Source organism: Pelodiscus sinensis, chromosome 13, assembly GCF_052426305.1.
Source record: "Pelodiscus sinensis isolate ZL-2025 chromosome 13, ASM5242630v1, whole genome shotgun sequence".
NCBI classification, from domain to species: domain Eukaryota; kingdom Metazoa; phylum Chordata; order Testudines; family Trionychidae; genus Pelodiscus; species Pelodiscus sinensis.
In genome coordinates this window covers 9363972-9383099 of record NC_143064.1, presented here as the reverse complement: position 1 = coordinate 9383099, position 19128 = coordinate 9363972, and positions in this window count along the sequence as shown.

The following is a 19128-nucleotide window of genomic DNA, read 5'->3' as shown; positions in this document are numbered from 1 at the left end:
AAGGAATGAGTCGACTAAAGAAGTTCCTCAAACAATTAAGAACATTTTTTGGTCTTTTGACTGTATGCGGGATACCCCTCACATTACAAGCAATACTGGTCATGCCTATTAGGAAAGTCCACTAGCACTTGGGACATGCTAGGATCTCCTCTATTGTCCACAGCAGGTAGAACGTTATATGTAACAGACACATTATGTAGTGTGTTAAAGTCATAATTAGTGGAGATATTGTAAGGCAAATACAATATAGTGAATCAATGCAATATACTAAAAAGCAGCAGTTAACTCATCTCATTTACTTTGAGATATGCTCTGAGATGTATAGACTTTTTTTTTTGCCAGCAACAGCACAATAATAACCAAAGGGACACATTGATGGGTGCTAGCTGTTCACGTCTATGGAAAACAGATATAAAACAACAACTAAGTGATATTCTCTAACTAACATCTCTTTTTAGCACTCTCTTATCGTAAAGTTGGTGTCATTCTTTACTATTATTCTAGTTTCTACTGCAGTGATATTTTTTCCTCTGTTTTAGCATTTTTCACTCTGTTGACTTATCTTTATTTGATGAAGTTGAAAAAAATTGGACTCACTAGTGAGAACAAATTTGCTATAAGAAGTTTAATATCCCTTTCCTCCAAATTCATCTCTTACCACAGTTTGAGTTGTTTATAGAAGCACATTACATTTTTAACTAGGGCATATTTAGCTGGTGATAATGACTGATTTCTTGGGATTTACTGCTCAAGTATTCAGCTGTATGTAATCCAGTAAAGCAGGATTGCCTCAATTTCAGAAGTGATGAATTACTCAACTGTTTTTAAAAGCTGATTCAAACTGGAAAAGAAAATGTATATCAATACTTACAAGCTTAAGAATTCTGTTTATTAAAATCAGAATATATATTGAATTATATTAACCATTCCAAAATATATTTTGCTTCTTTTAATACACAGTTTTATTTGTCGAGTAAGTCAAAGTCAATCTATTTAAAACAATTTTACAGACAAACATCTGAAAAGAACGCCATTTTAAATTCTACTGTGTTGTTTTTGAAAAAAGTAAAATATAGCAGCATTACTATTTGGATCCTTAAAAGTTTCAGAGGAGTAGCTGTGTTAGTCTGTAACTTTAAAAACGAGTAGTCCTGTAGCTCCTTAGAGACTAACAAAATATATATATATATATATAGTATCATGCATTTGTGTGGGCAAAACCCACTTCTTCAGATGAGCAAAGTGGAGAGAAAAGGGGGGATCTGTACAATGTATTTGGATCTTTGTAATTAAGGGATTACAGCTCCTAAACCTTTCCTAATCTAACATTCCTACCATATACTTTTTAATGAGCTCAGGAGAAAATAAACCAAAATATTTTCTATCTGCATTTAAATGATGTTTCTGTATTATCTGTGTGGTATTTAGGATCTCTTGTGGGGACACCTGAATCTCTTCAAATTCAATGCCACTTCAACTGACCAGCTCATCTTTATCTTCTAAATTCTTTACTCTCCCTTTTCTTTCCCCTTCCTTCACAAGTGTGTGAAACCTGCATGTTTAACTAATATTCTCTCCTTACAGTTCCCACACTATATAAGCACCTGGTGTTGCAACTTTCCCTACAACATCTAAAAGCTACGTGTGTTCCTCTCCATTCCTAGACCTTGGTCACCTTTCCTTTGTCAAGAGCTGCTCACAGGAAGCCATTTGCAGAACATAAGTTTGTAATTTCCATAAAGTTAACCCCACAAATGCTATTCGGATGTCAGTAGGGCTTTCTATACACTAGGGCTATGTCTAGACTGGCATGATTTTCCGGAAATGCTTTTAACGGAAAAGTTTTCCGGAAAAGAGCGTCTAGATTGGCACGGACTCTTTTCCGCAAAAGCACTTTTTGCGGAGAAGCGTCCGTGGCCAATCTAGACGCGATTTTGCGCAAAAAAGCCCCAATTGCCATTTTCGCGATTGGGGCTTTTTTGCGGAAAACAAATCTGAGCTGTCTACACTGGCCCTTTTGCGCAAAAGTTTTACGCAAAAGAGACTTTTGCCCGAATGGGAGCAGCATAGTATTTCCGCAAAAAGCACTGATTTCTTACAGTAGGAAGTCAGTGCTTTTGCGGAAATTCAAGACGCCAGTGTACACAGCTGGCAAGTTTTTCCGGAAAAGCGGCTGATTTTCCAGAAAAACTGGCCATTCTAGACACAGCCTAGTTATATTCAGACATGAGACATTATATTCAATTAATGTAACAACCTTAGTTTATGCAGCCTTCTCCTCTTCTGGTCAAAGACAGAAAAAGCATTCTGAACTTGGATACAAGCCTAATGTCACTGGGGTATAGAGACTCCCTCTAACTGTGATTAGAATCATCCTAATAACATTGTCATACAAAATTTGATACATTTCTAGGCTTGAAGAAATAGAAAAAAGTTTAATCTAAAATCCTTTACCACCTCTATAATTTAGGGTGCATCTGCACTGCAGGTTTTAACTCGTAATAAGCTATGCAAATTGAGCTATGCTAATTGTGTATCTTATTTTGAAATAGAGCACTCTTCCTCTGACTTCCCTTATTCCTCATACAATGAAGGTTACAGGAGTCAAAGTAAGAAGTCCTCAGGCTTGACAGTATTTTGACACTATTTTGAAATAACAGCCTGTTGTGTAGACATGGATTAAGTTATTTTGGAATAGCACTAGTTATTTTGAAATAGTGTTGCAGCGTAGATGTACCTTTCATATCTGCAGGTACAGACCTTTGTCACAGCACCCAAAGACTTGCCCTTCATCCCAGGCTGTTCCAATCATTGCTGCTAAAGTCCTTCCTTCCTTCCCTAGTATCATGAACGTAACTAGCCCTTCAAGTCCCTTCCTCATATTTTTGCACCACTTTCAAACGTCTTGTTCTCATCTGCAAAGCTCAGCCCATCCCTATGTCTCTGCTCTAATTGCCTTCTGCTCCCCTTCAACTGTCTAGCGGAATACATTCAAAAGCCTGTCACCTGGAAAAGTCATTCAAGAAAGAAAACCATTTTCTCTTTCCTATGCCATCAACTGAGTGCTCTGTTGGGTGAAGGAGCAAAGGAGTGGGAAAATCCAAAATTTCAATCTCAGCTGATACCTTTGAAAACCAGAAATTGTCGCACCATGATTTCAGGAAAAAAACCCTTTCATCCTTCAACCTACTGCAGGAAAAAGAGGAGATACTTTGGGCCAAACCCTTAGCTGCTGTAAATCGGTGGGTCTCAGTTCAAATCAAATCAGCAAAGGATTTCACTAGACGACCAGTAGTATTTGTTTCTGATCTTTCCCTAGCAAACTCACTGAGTGAGAAAACTACAAGTAAATTAATTTTACCTTTCATAAAGGCAATGACTTTCAAATGTGTTGAACTTTTCCACCTTACATCACAACTGAAATAACCCTGCCAACACAGAGAATGTAACTCTATATACCGACCACAGGAAGAAATGACAATGTGAAATCCATCATGATTTTGTATTTCATATATTTTGTATGTATGCCATAGAAATTATTCTAGTGAGTGACCCATAAAAGGACAGCAATCGTAGAGTAATCACTCATCCTAAGTTGCTGGAGGTTTTCTGTAACAGACAAGAAGTTTTGACAAAGATCAAGTATGTCCTTTGTTTGTCTTCTCTCAAACACACAGTTCATCAATTTTGTTGCCCTGTGATACATTCAAGGAACTAAATAACTAAATGACGTTACAAAATGGAAATGACTATTAGCACTAAGAATGCCTCTCCTCTTTTAATATGGGATTTGTTACTACTGTAGGCAGCACTACATCCACCAGGTAGAACAAGGTGACCACAATGCCTCATGTTATTTTATGATGGATGTTAGGCTTTGAGTTACAGTACACAGTCTGCCTCCAAAATATTTTAGAACTATTTTATGGCCACAGAATTTGAGACTTGAAGAAGAGTTCTGTGCAGCTTCAAAGAACTCTTGCAACTGTCTCACAAACAGAAGTTGGTCCAATAAAAAGATCTCATTTCACTCACCTGGTCTCTCTACTATCCAGGGGCCAACATGACCGTGCTACTCCAAACATAGAAATGAAGAGAGGGAGTCTGAGAAACTAAACTATTCCTTGAAGGGTAGATCTAGAGCAGGTACCCCATGATAGTTCATGTATATGCTCATGTTCTTAAGACACTTATCATGCATGACATTCAACACGGGACGCTCACCTTATTTGCATTAATCTTAAAAAGAGGATCCAGATTTCAGACATCCCAACGTTAAAATGTTTGGATTCAGGGTTTTGGTTTTGTCCCCTGAAGGAAAGAATCAGCTGTGAAATTGAGAAGGCGGGGGGGGGGGGGGGATGAGGAGGAGGAGGGGTTCCTAAACCATCAGAGGTCTGGCAGAGTTTAGAGGCAGAGTTTTCAGTCAGGCCCACTTGCGCTTTGACATTTCAGAACATGCTTTCTGCTAACGAGTGCTATAGAGCTGACACTGGATCAATTTAGAAAACACAAGCACATGCTAAGCAAGCTCACTTCTACTTTGCTGAATCAGAACCATAATGATCTGTTTCAGAGAGCAACATATTTAGGAAGCTTCATTCACATCCCCTGTACAAAACATTTTATGAAAGGAAACTTTTCATGATTTTCTTGCTAAAACATAAGGGTATTTATTTTTAAAAACTCCATTGGTGTCATTAAATGCATTCGTACAAAAAGCAAATTTAAATATATATTTTTTGAAAATTCCATTTCTTGAATTAATATTTTCCCTTTTGGCCATCTTTTAAGGTTGCTCATAGCATTTGGGCAGTATTTGCTTCAGCTGCCTTAGGAAAAGCTCCCAGGGATAAAGTTTGTAACACCTTTGTATCTCTGTCAAATTCACTCCGCTTTTAGGGCTACAGAGTTACAGAGAGTTAAAGACAAGAAAGCAACCAAAGTATCTGGTATTTTAAAATAGGGAATTCATTTCATGCAAACAAAAATATCAAACAATAAATGCGATTAGACTTTTTATAAACAGTACATCCCATTTGAATTCCAAGTAGAAATTGCCACAAAACAATTGCATATAATGAAACGTGCAAACAAATAGGCTATCAACCCAAAACATTAATTTGAAAGGTTTCAAAATGTGAATTAGAAACATACCACAGTAAGAGATTAAAACTAAATAACATTGAATGGAAATGGAAGATTTTAATGAGAATTATATTTGCTTGCTAACATCAGAGGTATTTGTTTACCTCAATTCAAAGGGTCTGTTAAGGGAAACTATATTTTTTTTCCTAAATGAAGTTGGTGTGAAAAATAAAGACTAGGTCCTAATTGTTCATTGTGAAGAAAATGCTGCACCTGCACAAAGCCCCATTGAACTAGCAGATCTTAAAATGCATGGATGTCACAGGCATGAACCAAAAGCGAGAATCCAAATACTGCTAGATTGTTTTTAAATTTGTGAGGCACATAAATACACAGGTTAGGTAGGGTGACCAGACATCCCGATATTATCAGGACCATCCAGAAATTAGGGGCTTTGTCTAATACATGCAACTTTACATCTCTTTTCCCTATTCCATCCCCAAAATAACTGTCCCTTTTTATCCACATTTGCTAGCTGATCATCTTACGCTTAGGGAAATGGAAGGTCCAAATACAGAAATTGTCTTGTCAAGACAATGTACTCAACAAAAACCCAGACGCAAAATTCTCTACTGAATTACTCCCTTGATTTCAATGGCAAAAGAACAGCAGAGAATCCAGGCCCTGGTTGTGCAAATCCTTTGTCTTTGGATTATGCGGAAAGATTCCAATGTATAAAACTTATCTTTAAATATTGTTGTTTGAGATGTAGCTCAACAAAAAGCAGGAAATTAAGACCGATGCTCTTTTCAGAGAAGCAGGCTATCATGAGTTGCAATCACATCCTTCCCATTTATTTCCTTGCCCTTTGTTGGTTGGTGTCAAAAATATTTAAACAACACATAATTTGGTCTTTAGATTGGAGTGATTTGTTTTGCTGTTTACCATAAATAAATAGGAGAGCATGACTGAAAATCAGAAGGAGGTGGGGGAGGGAAAACAAAGCAGCACATCAGTTATGTGAAGGACATTCAAGGTGAAATCCTGCTGTTACTGAAGTTGATAATAAAACTCTTTTCGGATGCAGAGGGGCCAGGATTCCTCTGATAGCAGCTCGTGCTAGGATGCACAATGTACTTGGATCTGGCTTAGGAAGAACTTTCACTTTTTGGAATACCAAGATTCTAAAGAATCCATTGTTATGTGTGCCGAGTTCTACTCAGAGAGAGTCCTCCCCTTGCAATGAATAGACAAAACTCATTAATGTGAGTGAGCCTGCAGTGTACGCATAATTGAAGATGCACAACGTAACAGCCTTTGCTGAATCTGGATTGTCTGACGCCAGCCCTAGTAGGGGTACCCAAAAACCAACATCCCTTTTAAAATATGAAATATTAATGCTTCAGCACAGTGAGTTAAGTCACAAGCTTTGCAATGAACAGTGTGTGCATACACAGCTACTGCAGCATGCAGCTTGAGCAATGAAGTTGTTTGGCTGGAAATGGAGGTCAGTAGAGGGATCGTGTGATGATTCCCTGTTGTGTTCATTCTCTCTGGGGCATCTGATATTTGCCGCTGTCGGCAGACAGGATACTGGGCTAGATGGACATTTGGTCTGACCCAGGATGGCTGTTCTTTGTTCTTACGATAGCGCCTTTAGCCGGTTGGTAATAGAAACCAGTTATGATGACAAAGACCAGCCGCCAGAGGCAGGCATGATCACATTATCTTCGACAGACCATTGACCGTTCATCACCCAGGCAGGGCCAGATTAAGAAACGGGTTTTAGAGGTTGTAGCCCAGGTCCCCAGGCTTAGGGGAAACCCAAACAGATCTCTAGGCCACCAAAAAGCCAGGTCTTTTGGTGAGGTCCATATAGCCTGTGGCCTTGGACTATAGCCACTAAAGCCCCTGCGTGTTTTCCTGCTTTGCCTGAAAGGGGAAAAGGAGAGGCAGCTCCGCATGCTGCCATTCCCCATGGTGGGCTAGCGCCACCTCACTGTGAGCACCAGGAAAAGATCCGTCTCACACTGCCCTCCCTCTGCCCCCTCAGCTCTGATTGGCCAGGAATTGTGGGCAAAGGGGGCAGTGCCTGAAGGCAAGTGCAGAGCAGCATAGCCTATGCTAACACACTGCCTTCACCCCATCAAAAGGGGAGATGCTCCAATAAGCACCTCACACCCTGCTGCAGTCCTGAGTCCCCACCTGCTTCCTAAGTCCCTATCTCCTTCCTAGACCCCACACCCCAACCCTGCACCCCAGTTCTGTGTCTTGTCCAACACCCTAACTTCCGTTCACCCTTCTTTCCTCCAAAAGCTGACTACCAGGCTAGCCCACTTCTGAGGAGAAGGCTGACTGCCAGGATACAACAGACAGGGAGAAGAGCTAAGTCCAGCAAGGGTAAGAGGGGCCCTTGCCATATGACTCAGGCCCTTTGCAAGAGACCCGGCACACATACAAGTGTGCTAACAAATGCAGTCCTAGACAACTGACCAGAACTTGAGGTGCAAGATGCTCCTTTTGTGCAATCAAAGGGAACTGTCTGGCAGCCATAATGCTGGCAGTAACTGATGATATGTGGCATTCAACAGGGGAAATTCAGACTGCACTAATAGCAGCACTAATGACCAACAGTTACACAAGTGCATTCACCAATATCAAAAATACCAGCAGCAAATGGAATGTGACACCTATTGGGGCATCACAAATTTAGCTGATAGAGCTAATGGCCACCAATTACCAGATCAATCAGGCCCATTATCATGTGTGAAAGTAGGTTTTCCAGGCAGGATTCTTTCAGGTAATTATATTATCTAAAAATCAAACTTGCACCGTAGATTTGAAGATATTTGTATTCATTCTCAGTGGAATATCTCCGAGGAACGTGGCATATGAGTTGGCTTCATTAAAGTTAATGGATTTCTATGAGGCATTGGTTAAATGTGGCACAGTTGTGACCTAAGATCACCACCATCAAAATGGGACAGCTGTCAGGTTGGTAAAACCCACAGCCTAAGCTGTAAAACTAACGAAAGCTCAAGAGTCTGTGTATTTTGGTTCGTCTCTAAGGTGCCACAGGACCACTGGTGGGTTGTAAATCATAGTTATGGCAGAACATTTTAGACTGGAGTTTTGTATATTTGAGTGGGATGGTTACATGCCGAGAAAACCTACTTAAAATAGAGCACAGGGTACGCACAATGGCATGTGATCTGTTTAACAGGGAGAGAAAGGCTTGGTCACTGAATGCATGAAAGGGGAAAAACATTGACCCTCCTGTAGCCAGCTTCCATCGCAGACCCAATGCCTTCTCCACTAACATCATAAAAAAGTGCGGCCCTTGACCACTTATCAAATTCATGGAGCGGCACCCCATCAAAAATGGTTGCCCCGCCCTGTAGTCATGTGACTTTCTATTTTATTCTTTTTCATACTGGCGTGTCTTGAGACGCCACACCTCTTCGTTTTTCTCATTCTCCCTTTAGTTATCTAGTTGCATCTTTCTTTTGGATGGTCACCTCCTAATCTTCTCATATGTTCCTGATGTCTATGCCTAGCTCCTTCAGGTCTGCTGATTGTTTCTGCAATGATATTTGCATCGGAATGGCAGACTGTGACAGGTTGTAATCCCAGACAACCCCTTAGGATTCTTCACCGGTGTGCTGATTATGCTACTCACGCTCACCTTCTTGCACTCTCAGGCTCCCCACCATCCTATCCTGGTGTGTCAGATTCTCTGGTCTCCCTCAGACTAGGCATAGACTTGGGTTACTGCCCCCACCCCTACAGTGCAATGCAAACACTAAACCACTTCAGCTCTTGGAGAATGCAGCTCTGGTACAGTGCCCAGGAAACCAACCCTCAAAAGAGATCAAACCCCCAAATAAATCCATCTTTCCCTGGGGGTATGTCTACACTGCAGGGCTATTTCAGAATACTGAAGGTATCCTGAAATAGCTACCTTGCATCAACACAAGCTGCCCGTTATTTCAAAATATTTTTCAGAATAACAGGGATAAGAGATGACTTGCTCTGTAGATGCGCCAAATTTCAAAATGAGCTATTTTAAAATGGATTCATAAGAAGATGCGCAATGTGCGTAGCGCAAATTGTGTATCTTATTTCAAGTTTAGGATGCTGTGTAGATGCACCCTGAGTAAAAGTTGTACACAAAGAAAGCTTGGGAGGTTGTTTGCCCTCTCTATCAAAAAAAGAGAAATGCTGCTACGGATGGGGGAAAGAGAGAGGAAGAACAGAAGCAAACAGGAAAAAAGTGTGAAAGTGTGTAAGAGGGGATCCAAGATTCAAAGTTGGCTGAGGGAAGTGCAGGGCAAGATACAGGCAGACTGAGAATAGGATGAGAAAGATGCAACAGAGAATACAAAGCAAAATGTAGAGAGAATGAGCTCCAGGCCCACTGAATCGCTACCACAGCACTATCCAGTGTGCTCTGGATACCCTTAAGGGCTGGGGGACGGGGTGGTGGAGAACTGTTATGGCATGGTCTGAACAGCACTGAGGGCTGGTTTCCCCAAGCCCCACCCCTTCCATCCAAGGCCCCACCCCTTCCAGGAGCCCAGAGCTAGCCCTCTCCGCCTATGCCAGAGTTTCAGCCCGGCTGTTGACGCCCCTGCTCAGAGCCATCTCTGTTTTTCATAAAAATGTTATTCAGCCACCTGTGAAAGCTAAATCATGCAGCATGTTTCACAGTTGTCACCTCCCAAAACACTTTATCCATATCATCACTCTGTTCCTAAGGCAGAATAGAAGAGGAAAATGTGCCCATTTGTCTGCTTTATACAGAGGCTGTAATTAGAACTCCACTGTTTCTTCATGTTCAAGGCAACTGCGGGTAAGGCTACACTTCAGTCACTAACACTTGAACTTGATTGGCTTAGGTCTTGGAGCATCCATGGCTGCTCATGCTTCAGCACGGACTGTACTGGCACACCCACAACCCTTGGTAATTAGTTACAGAGCTAGTCTGCGCTGAAATGTTGCAACTTCACTGCGTTGGTATCTCAGCTAGTTTGTTCACATATGTTTGCTCAAGTGGCAGTCACGCCGTAGATCTACTCTTGTTAGTAGAAAAGAACAGGTAATGCAGGGGCGGATGGAGTAAATGGTCGTCTTTATTGTAAATACTCGTTCCACCTCAGAGCCCCCAAACCTAGGATCCGAGTGCACAACAAATTCACCACAGGGTCAACTTTTTAATCTTAGTTAGTATGCAAACATACTTATTGCCCCTTAAAACACCAATTCAGTATTGTGAGCACCCATATCATGCATAATCATAACCATGTGATGAGTATAATTATACACACCCCTGTTTACAGCTTTTTAGCTAAACCCAGCAGTTTTACATTGCATACTTCTTTAATCAGCGACTTACAAGGGGGAAAAGAAGGAGTTGTAACTCTGAATATGTTTCAGACTGGGTGGGAAGGAGGGCAGGGAGGAAGACAGCATACAGTTATCGAGAAAGAGTGTCCATTAGAAGTTACATCCTTGGTACAGCTACAAGATTATCTATCCCAAGCAAGCAGAAAAGGGGGAAAACATGTCTATAAATCCAAAGGGCCAGTGCCTCCCCATGCTGCACCCCCATTACCATGGTAGTGATTAACCAGGCCCCTTATTTAACTCTTACACACCCCAACAACTCTGAAATGCATTAGTCACAAAAGCAGGGAAGTAATTCTGCCAACATATCTGTGCTGGGAAGGGACACAGACCTTCAAGGCGCTACAAGACCCTAGGGTTATGTCTACACTCGCGGCTTCTTGTGCAAGGAATATGCAAATGAGGCTAAGCATGGAATATCGCGGAGCCTCATTTGCATACCTAATGAGCCGCCTTTTTTTCAGAAGAGGCTCTTGTGCAAGAAGGAGCGTCTACATTGCCTGTTCTTGCGCAAGAAAAACCCTCTTGCGCAACGCCGTTACACCTATTACTTTTCAGGAAGTACGGCATTGTGCAAGAGGGTTTTTCTTGCACAAGAATGGGCAGTGTAGACACTCCTTCTTCCGCAAGAGTCTCTTCTGAAAAAAATGGTGGCTCATTAGGTATGCAAATGAGGCTCAGCGATATTCCACACAGCCTCATTTGCATATTACTTGCGCAAGAAGCCGCGAGTGTAGACATAGCCCTAGGGTCTTGTAGCGCCTTGAAGGTCTGTGTCCCTTCCCAGTGTAGACATAGCCTAGCAGTGTAAATTGCTTCCTCTACTCTCCAACATCATTGTGATGGATAGGAGCAGTGCTGGTCAGCACCCAGTGACTAACGGGTTAAACTCAGTTAGCTAGCAAGGGTGTTGGCTGAAAGCCAAGAAAACTAGTGAGAAACATAGGTGAAATCTGAATTGTATAGTGATACCTGCTGCTGTTTCTCTTTGTGTGACTTCTAAGTTAAGGGCTGGAGGGAGCAGATGCAGTAATCAGAATTACTATGCAAAGTATATTAGGCATGGAAGCAAACTGGGCCTTGAGGTATGGATCAGCATGGATCATGAGTAGAGAAGGGAATGTATGTTTAGTCGCGATCAGATTGTTTTGGTTGTTTGGTTAAGCTTCTCTATGTGAATCCATGCCTTCCCTCCCCTACGAGTTAAATATACTTGATCAAGTCTACCTTTTTGTTTTGTTAACAAAATCACCTTTTTTAAGGAAATTATTTGATTCGTGTGTCCAGGAAGTCTCTGTCTGTGGATGCATGCCTAGGACTCAGAGGTAAGCTACCAGAGACTGCAGCTTGTTTTCTCTTTTTTTTTTCCCCCCAAGCTCTCTTGTGTTAAAGGAGCTTAGGGGTACCCCTGTGGAAAAAATCCAAGTGCTTTCTTCCTGGGTTCAAGAAGAAAGGGGTTCTTTCGTTTCACTTGGTGCTGACAGCTACCCCCAAAAGTCAGTGAATCTGTGACCTTGGGGAGTTTTTAAGCACAAGCCTCTAGAGGCCAGGTATTTCTAAGATCTCTTGCAGGCCCCCACCTTGCGCACTCCCAGTGCCAGAGTGGGGAACAGCCCTCACAACCTCTAAAGCCTCAACCTGATTTTTCGCACCCTTTTTGAAAGCTTGGGAATGTTACTCAGTCCCCATTGTCTCCACTCTGCCCCCTCCCACAAGATCGTGACATTGTTAGAATGTAAAAGTTTGGGATTCTTTTTATTTGCCTTCTGGTTTTTGTTGAGTTATTAGGATTCATTGTCCAAAACCTGTCTCTGCAATCATGAGCCCCAGAACCTCCCATTTTTTTTCAAATAAATGAAAGCTGAAAAGCTCATGTAATCACATGCTCCCAGGATCTGAGGCTTCAGGACAAAAAAGCAAAAATATCGCAAGAAAGTCTCAATACAATTGCACAAGTCGCCAACTCTACCCATCCCCCCTCCTACGTGGAGAAGAAGAGCAGCCAGGGAAGGGAGAGGTCTGCTTCCCCTCCTCCTTTACACACCACTGTGAGCAGCAAGAGCTCACCACTTAAGCAAATAAAAGCATCTCTTATCTCTCTTATTTAACTGCAAAAGGAACAAAGGCATCTCCCCTTAAAAAGAGGAAGCTTGTTAAGACACAGGGATTCCTTTCAGCATTTCGAAGTCAAAGTTTGCCATGAGTTACAAATGGGTTGACTGATAAATGGCCTCTGTTAATTAGAAGCAACAACCTCCTGGTTCATTTGCATCTGATGTTCAAGCAGCGAATACCTTCAAGCCACCTCCAGCTAATTAAAGTTAGGCACGTCTCATACTTATTTTAACCCACTAATAAATCTCCAGAAAGTTACACTGCTTTCTTGGGCTTAATAAACCATACACCAAATTATCTCCTTGATACTAAAATTCTTAATGGTTTGGAAATCATTAAAAAGTCTGCTGGGCAATAGCTTGAAATGTTTACACCCTGTAAGGACACACGAGCTATGCAAGGAAGCGGGACGCCATGAGAGAAAACCAACTGGAATTCATAGCCTACATTCAGCGCTGGGCCACCGCAGAATTCACGGGAGTGGAACTGCAGTAGTTCAAGATACAGAGCATTCCAAGGGTTTAGAGGGTCATTACTCCTGTCCTGCTCCCCAGCTGAGGCTGGAAGCAAAGTCTTGGCATGTGGGGAATCAGCTGGATCCCCGGGTCATGGGTCTGGGAGCAGAGCTCCAAGTAGAGCCAACCCCTCCCCTCCCGGCCGCATGCAGAGTGGGAAGCCAGAACCTTAGGCTTGGAGTTAGTAGCAGAGCCCCTCAAAGCACAGGATGGCAGGTGGGTCCCCAGGTGTGGGGCCAGCAGCAGAGCCCAGGATGCAGCCGGGACCCTAGGCACTAGGCCAGGAGCCCCTCCCCTGCAGCTTCAGTTCCCTCACCTATAGATACAGACATAGCATGGGTCTCATAGGTGCCTCAATACAATGAAAAGAGGTGTCATTATGATAGCTGAAAGCTAAACACAGACACCTAGGGCTCTTTGCTGTAAAATGAATGCTTCCAATGTCCTCTCCAGAACAGGAGCACACGTTTTGTGGCTGTATGGAGGCATGCCAGACAGCTCTCCCCATCACATTTTTTTCATGTGTCTATGGCTGGGGAGGAAACAGTTAATCATCTCCCCACAATAGGTTTAACAAGTTAATATAAAACTGTACATCATTATCGCGATGATAATAAACTGCATTACCAGGGTGTGATTGATCGGTTTAGATATCTGTTACATCTAGTCATTAAATGTCAATCTATATGCGCTCGGGGATAAAACGGTGTATAATGTGGAGCATAACAGTTTTCAGAGAAAAGACTAGCCGTGTGTGCATAGGATATTTGATTTACCCAGGAGGCTGTTTCTGCTTCCCACTGGCTTCTGTGGAGCAAGGCCTGTAATGCAATCAAGAAACTCTTTTCAAGCCCGGTTTACCTTGGATTTGTACTGATAGGGGTTGTTCACATAGGTCGAGCAATTTTGACATTGAGTAGGAATTAGCGCTTTAGTCTATCTGTGCTGTTCCTCACCTGTTGAGGAAGACAAAGAGCGGTAGCCAGCGATCCCTTCCATGGCAATACCCTGGGTTGCTTAGACTCCAGAAATCAATAAGAAAAAAAAAAAGAGAAGTAAGGCCAAATGAGGCTGCCCTTAAAATAGCTTTCACTGGCCTATGATTAGCTGGCTTCGTGCCAGCTGATTAAAACAAAAAAACCTGCCACAACAACACTAACAGGGTTTGAAAAGGAGAGGAAACCAGAGCAGTGCAGAGCTTAGGTCATGACTGCAGTAGTTGGACTTTTTCTGTGAGCCTGACCCCCCAAAAAGGGTAACTAGGAGTAGGCCCAAATGAAACCTGGATGAGTCTTATTTATATGTATTCTCTATTTGTTCTGTGGGTATCTGTACTCTCGGGACACCAATAGCCATCTCTTTCAGTGAACTAAAAGACTTGCCTCTCAAGTTCTATTAACCAAACCCCATGTGTTTTCTTATACACTCTCAGCATGCTTTGCTTTTGTCATTCACTGACTGACAACTAAGTAGGGGTTACATCTCTCCTTTCATTAGCTTCCCTTACGTTTATCCTTTGCTGCATGCCCCTGATTGCCATCAACTCTCCCTCTTCATGCTTACTACCATGCCACATTTTCTCCTAAAATGGGAATAGCTTCCAACTCTGATCCTACTTTAATAGGAAGAAAGAAAATTCAAAGATATAAGAGGTAGCAAATGCTTGCAGGATTCTCCATGCACCTTCTGGGATCAATTGCATCTGCACATGTAAAACACTACTGGATCAGTTTGCTGGCGTAGATAGCATTTTATAATCTCTCACTCTCTCTTTCTGTGTGCAAATCGCCTACAAAGTTGCAAGAGACTGGGAAGTGAAGCAGGAAGCACTTTGTTATCCTTCAATAACAGTTTTCCTTAGCCTTTCCCAAGGTTTGCTTTTCAACTTCTGAATGGCAGCATGGTTTACTGCAATGGGGCCCAGGTCAATAAGTTAGAATAATAGCAAGAGAAGAAAGTAATTAATATTTTCCAAAGTTCTCCCAGTTTATTTTTCGGCAGGTCAGTAAGGTTTATTGAGTATAGTCGATACCACCTTCATTTCACTCATGAAATTAATTCCAAGTGCGCATTCTGGGATGGCCAGGAGGAATTCAGCTGCTACAACAGCCAGCTGTGGCCATCCTCCCTTTCCTCAATCAATCATTTTTGATCGCATCTGTAACCAGATTATGAAGATCTTGTTACTAATTGATTAACTCTGAATAATGTCATGTGCTTCCTGAAAATGCCAAGTTGCTAGCAACACGATGTTCAATCAATGGCAATTCTTTACCTGTTCATTTGTTTACTCCAAGTCCTCATGCAGCTAAGACAGAGGCTATAAATCCTCCTATTGGCAGGAGAGAAAGATAGGAAAGAAAAGAGAAAGGTCCTACGATAGGCCTGTCCCTATAAAGGAGGGTATGCAGATGGAATCCAGTCATTCAGGGCTAGAATCTGTAGCCCTTCATCCTTCTGAGTATCACACAGATAGTCTCCCATTTGTGTCAATTACTCATGAGGGAAATCGCTGCAGAACAGCCCCTTGGAGTCTGCCTGATGTGTCCCCGAAAAGAGACACACAGATTAGGAGGAATGCTGACTGCTGCAGCTTTCTTTCCTGTGCTTCATCTGGCTCGTCTCTCTCCATCAGGCAACCCGGGAGTTGAGAGTTGAAGCCGCATAGGCAATGAAGTAGGGCATGGGATGCAAGAATCGAGAAAATACTTACCGCACCCGAGTTTTTTGCACAATTACATTCATTAAGACTGGGAATGCACTGTGAGATAAATGGATGAAAGATGCTATGCAGTATGTGGGGAAAAAAAATCTCGATTCAGCATAATCATAGAAGATTAATTTAATCAGCTCATGCACAGGGCTCCTAAGAGGTTTAGTATGCAATCCTGCTCTGACCTCTCGAAGCTGCATGAAAGGGCTGGGAGTGTTGGAAGTAGACCTAGAAATGCCATATCTGGCTGTAGTTCCCTGGGGCAGGAGGTGACAGACAGCCATAAGCCTTCCTTTCAAGGTCCCTCCTCTGTGAACCCTGATGCAGGAAGCATGATGGGGACATTAAAGGTACAGCAGGGCAGGAAGGCAGCATCTTTAACAAGTACCAATTCGGAAGGGTACTCTGTCCCCCTCTAGTGGCAGCAAAACCTGCTATAGATTGATAAGCCTGGGACTTGTAGCTCAGACCAGTAGCTAAAAGTTCTGGAGGTCTTAGGTACAAGTCCAGCAACCAACCATGGGGGTCAGTTGACATTACACACATGCAGCTGTGGAAATTCCAAATATTCCCTCCTCAAGAAATCAAGCAGCTGTGCATCCCATCCTGGTAGGCCTTGGTTAACACCCCATCTCCTGTCAAAAAGCACCATGAACTCTCTACTCACCCCATCTGGTCAAGACATATTTTCATTTTGTGGCTTATCATAAAGTCGGCACCAGTGAAGGAAGGCAAGCTGCTGAGGTACCTTCTGGATCGCTAGAGGCCTGTGCAAATACAAAATTGGTATCCACTTATGTATCTGCCAAAATGATCCATGGATATCCACATCCACTTATAGGGGGGGCTCTAAAGGATCAGTTGCCCGGGAGCCCAGCGAATCAGAGGGACCCAGGGTTCCCAGCCACCGCCTTCCTACTGCAACAGGGGCAGTGGCTAGAGTCCTGGGCCCTTTAAATCAATCGATCATGTGGTCTGGATGGCTATAAGGGCCAGAGGGCTAGTTTGGTGCGCTCCTGGCAGCATTGAGGGCTGGCTGTCCCTGGCTTTGCCCCCTCTTCTTGAGTGAGGCCCCACCCCTTCTGGGAGCGTAGTGCTGCCCCTGCAGCCATGGATATGAAGTGAATATCCACAGATTTACAGGGCTCTATGGATCACCATTCCTTACTGTAGCATGTATAGTAGGTGGTCCCTGAAGGGCCTCTTGTCAAATAGAGAGCTGCCCTCACCTTGCTTGGTCTAGGACACCTAATGATATCAAAACAAAGCAGTACAGCTGTAGGGATATGTCTAAATAATTTCACATTACATAACTAATATACTGGCATGTGGCTATCAGATGAAATTGGATGTTGTGCAAACATTTTCAGTGGGCCAGATCATCAGCTAGGCTACATCTACACTGCAGGCTTCTTGCGCAAAAACAGTTTTGCAAGAGTTCTTGTGCAAAAGTTCTTGCACAAGAGAGCATCCACCTTGCCATGTATTTTTGTGGAAGAGATGTGCTTTTGTGCAAGAGCATCCATGGCAGCGTGGATGCTCTCTTGCGCAAGAAAGCTCTGATAGCCATTTTAGCCATAGGGCTTTCTTGTGCAAGAAACCCCTGTTGTCTGTCTACACTGCCTTCTTGTGGAAGAGCTCTTATTCCTCATGGAGAGAGGAATAACTCTTGCACAAGAAGCACTGTTTTTCTATGCTTTACTGTACATTTACTTGCGCAAGAACACGCGTGCAGTGTAGACGCTCTGCAGCTGTCCTTGCACAAAAAGCCTTCAGTGTAGAAGTAGCCCTAGTGTATAGTAAGACTTGCGCAAGAACACGTGTGCAGTGTAGACGCTCTGCAGCTGTCCTTGCACAAAAAGCCTGCAGTGTAGAAGTAGCCCTAATGTATAGTAAGAATATCTCACGTTATGCCAGCAGAAGATACAGCCAAATAACATTTGGTCAATGAGTTCCATATCCCCTGGACCTCTTCACCTATGATACTGGGCTGCGGCCCACGCATTTCAGGAGAAAACACTTGGTTTCTGAAGGCTAAAATAAGTTTTTATTTAAAGAAAATGGCCCCTCTCATCTTTCTATTTAGTCTAACGTAAGTTTGAACAGGGATATTTCAGAGATCTGCAAAGAACATGCAGTTTAGCTTGCAGGACATTTGGTAAGTAGTTCATGCTCTTCATCAGCTCTGGTTAAATCAAACAAGTTGTTTTGTGTAAACACTATGGAACAGATCATTTTAAGCCAGAGGTGAGGAACTTTTTTTGGGTCAGGGACACTGACCCACAGAGATTAGGCAGGAGCTGCACACAAGTGAGAAGCAAAATAAACAAACTCTGACTGATATGACCCCTGATTGAGAAAGAGAAAGACACTCCCCACATTCCCTTCACACACCAGAGACTACAGGGGTCCAGGCTAGTAGATTTTGTGTGCTCCAGCCCCATGGTAGGGCAGCGTGGGCGGGACGGGGGAGGGGAAGGGGGGCTGGAGCACCAGTGAGCGCTCCCTAATGTTGGGGGGGGGGGGAGGGGAGGAGTTCTGAGCCTCAGGAGCCAGGTCCAAGCAAGCCTTGGGCCACATTCAGCCCTCAGGCCTGAGGATCCTCACCCCTGTTTTAAGCTCATACCTAGCAAAGGGATATAATCAACAAAAAGTCTAGAGTCAAAATTATCTTTCACCACAGATGTGATCTTTAGTAGATAATATTTCAGAGGCATTAATGGATGAAAAAATCTGTTATCCCGGTAAGTGTCAATTTTTTAGCGCCACTGTAGGACACAATTCTTCCATTCTATGTTTATGTGAAATATCAATGAATCAATATTAATAAAATATCAATTCTGGAAAATGTCAATAAGAACTTTGTTCATGGGAAAGATATTTTTTAAAGTCTTATGTCATGCAGTAACCTCACACTAGCATAAAATACCCTAATGGTACATCTACACTGCACGCTAATTTCGAAATAAACTATTCTGGAATAGTTATTCTGAAATAGCTTATTTCAAAATAGAATATCTACACTGTAGGGAAGCCTCAAAATTAGTCGGAGGCAGGCTTCCCTAGTGTAGATGTGTTAACTCAATTTAGAGCCCCAGGAGGAATAACTTAGAAAACTTCTCAGCAGTTTCGAAATAGCAGTAGTGGAACATCTATAGACACCTTATTTCAAAATAGCTATTTCAGAATAGGCATTATTCCTCATAGAGTGAGGTTTACAGATTTCGGAATCATTCGTCTGTTATTTTGAAATTACGGAATGGCTGTGTAGACACTCACATTGTTATTTCA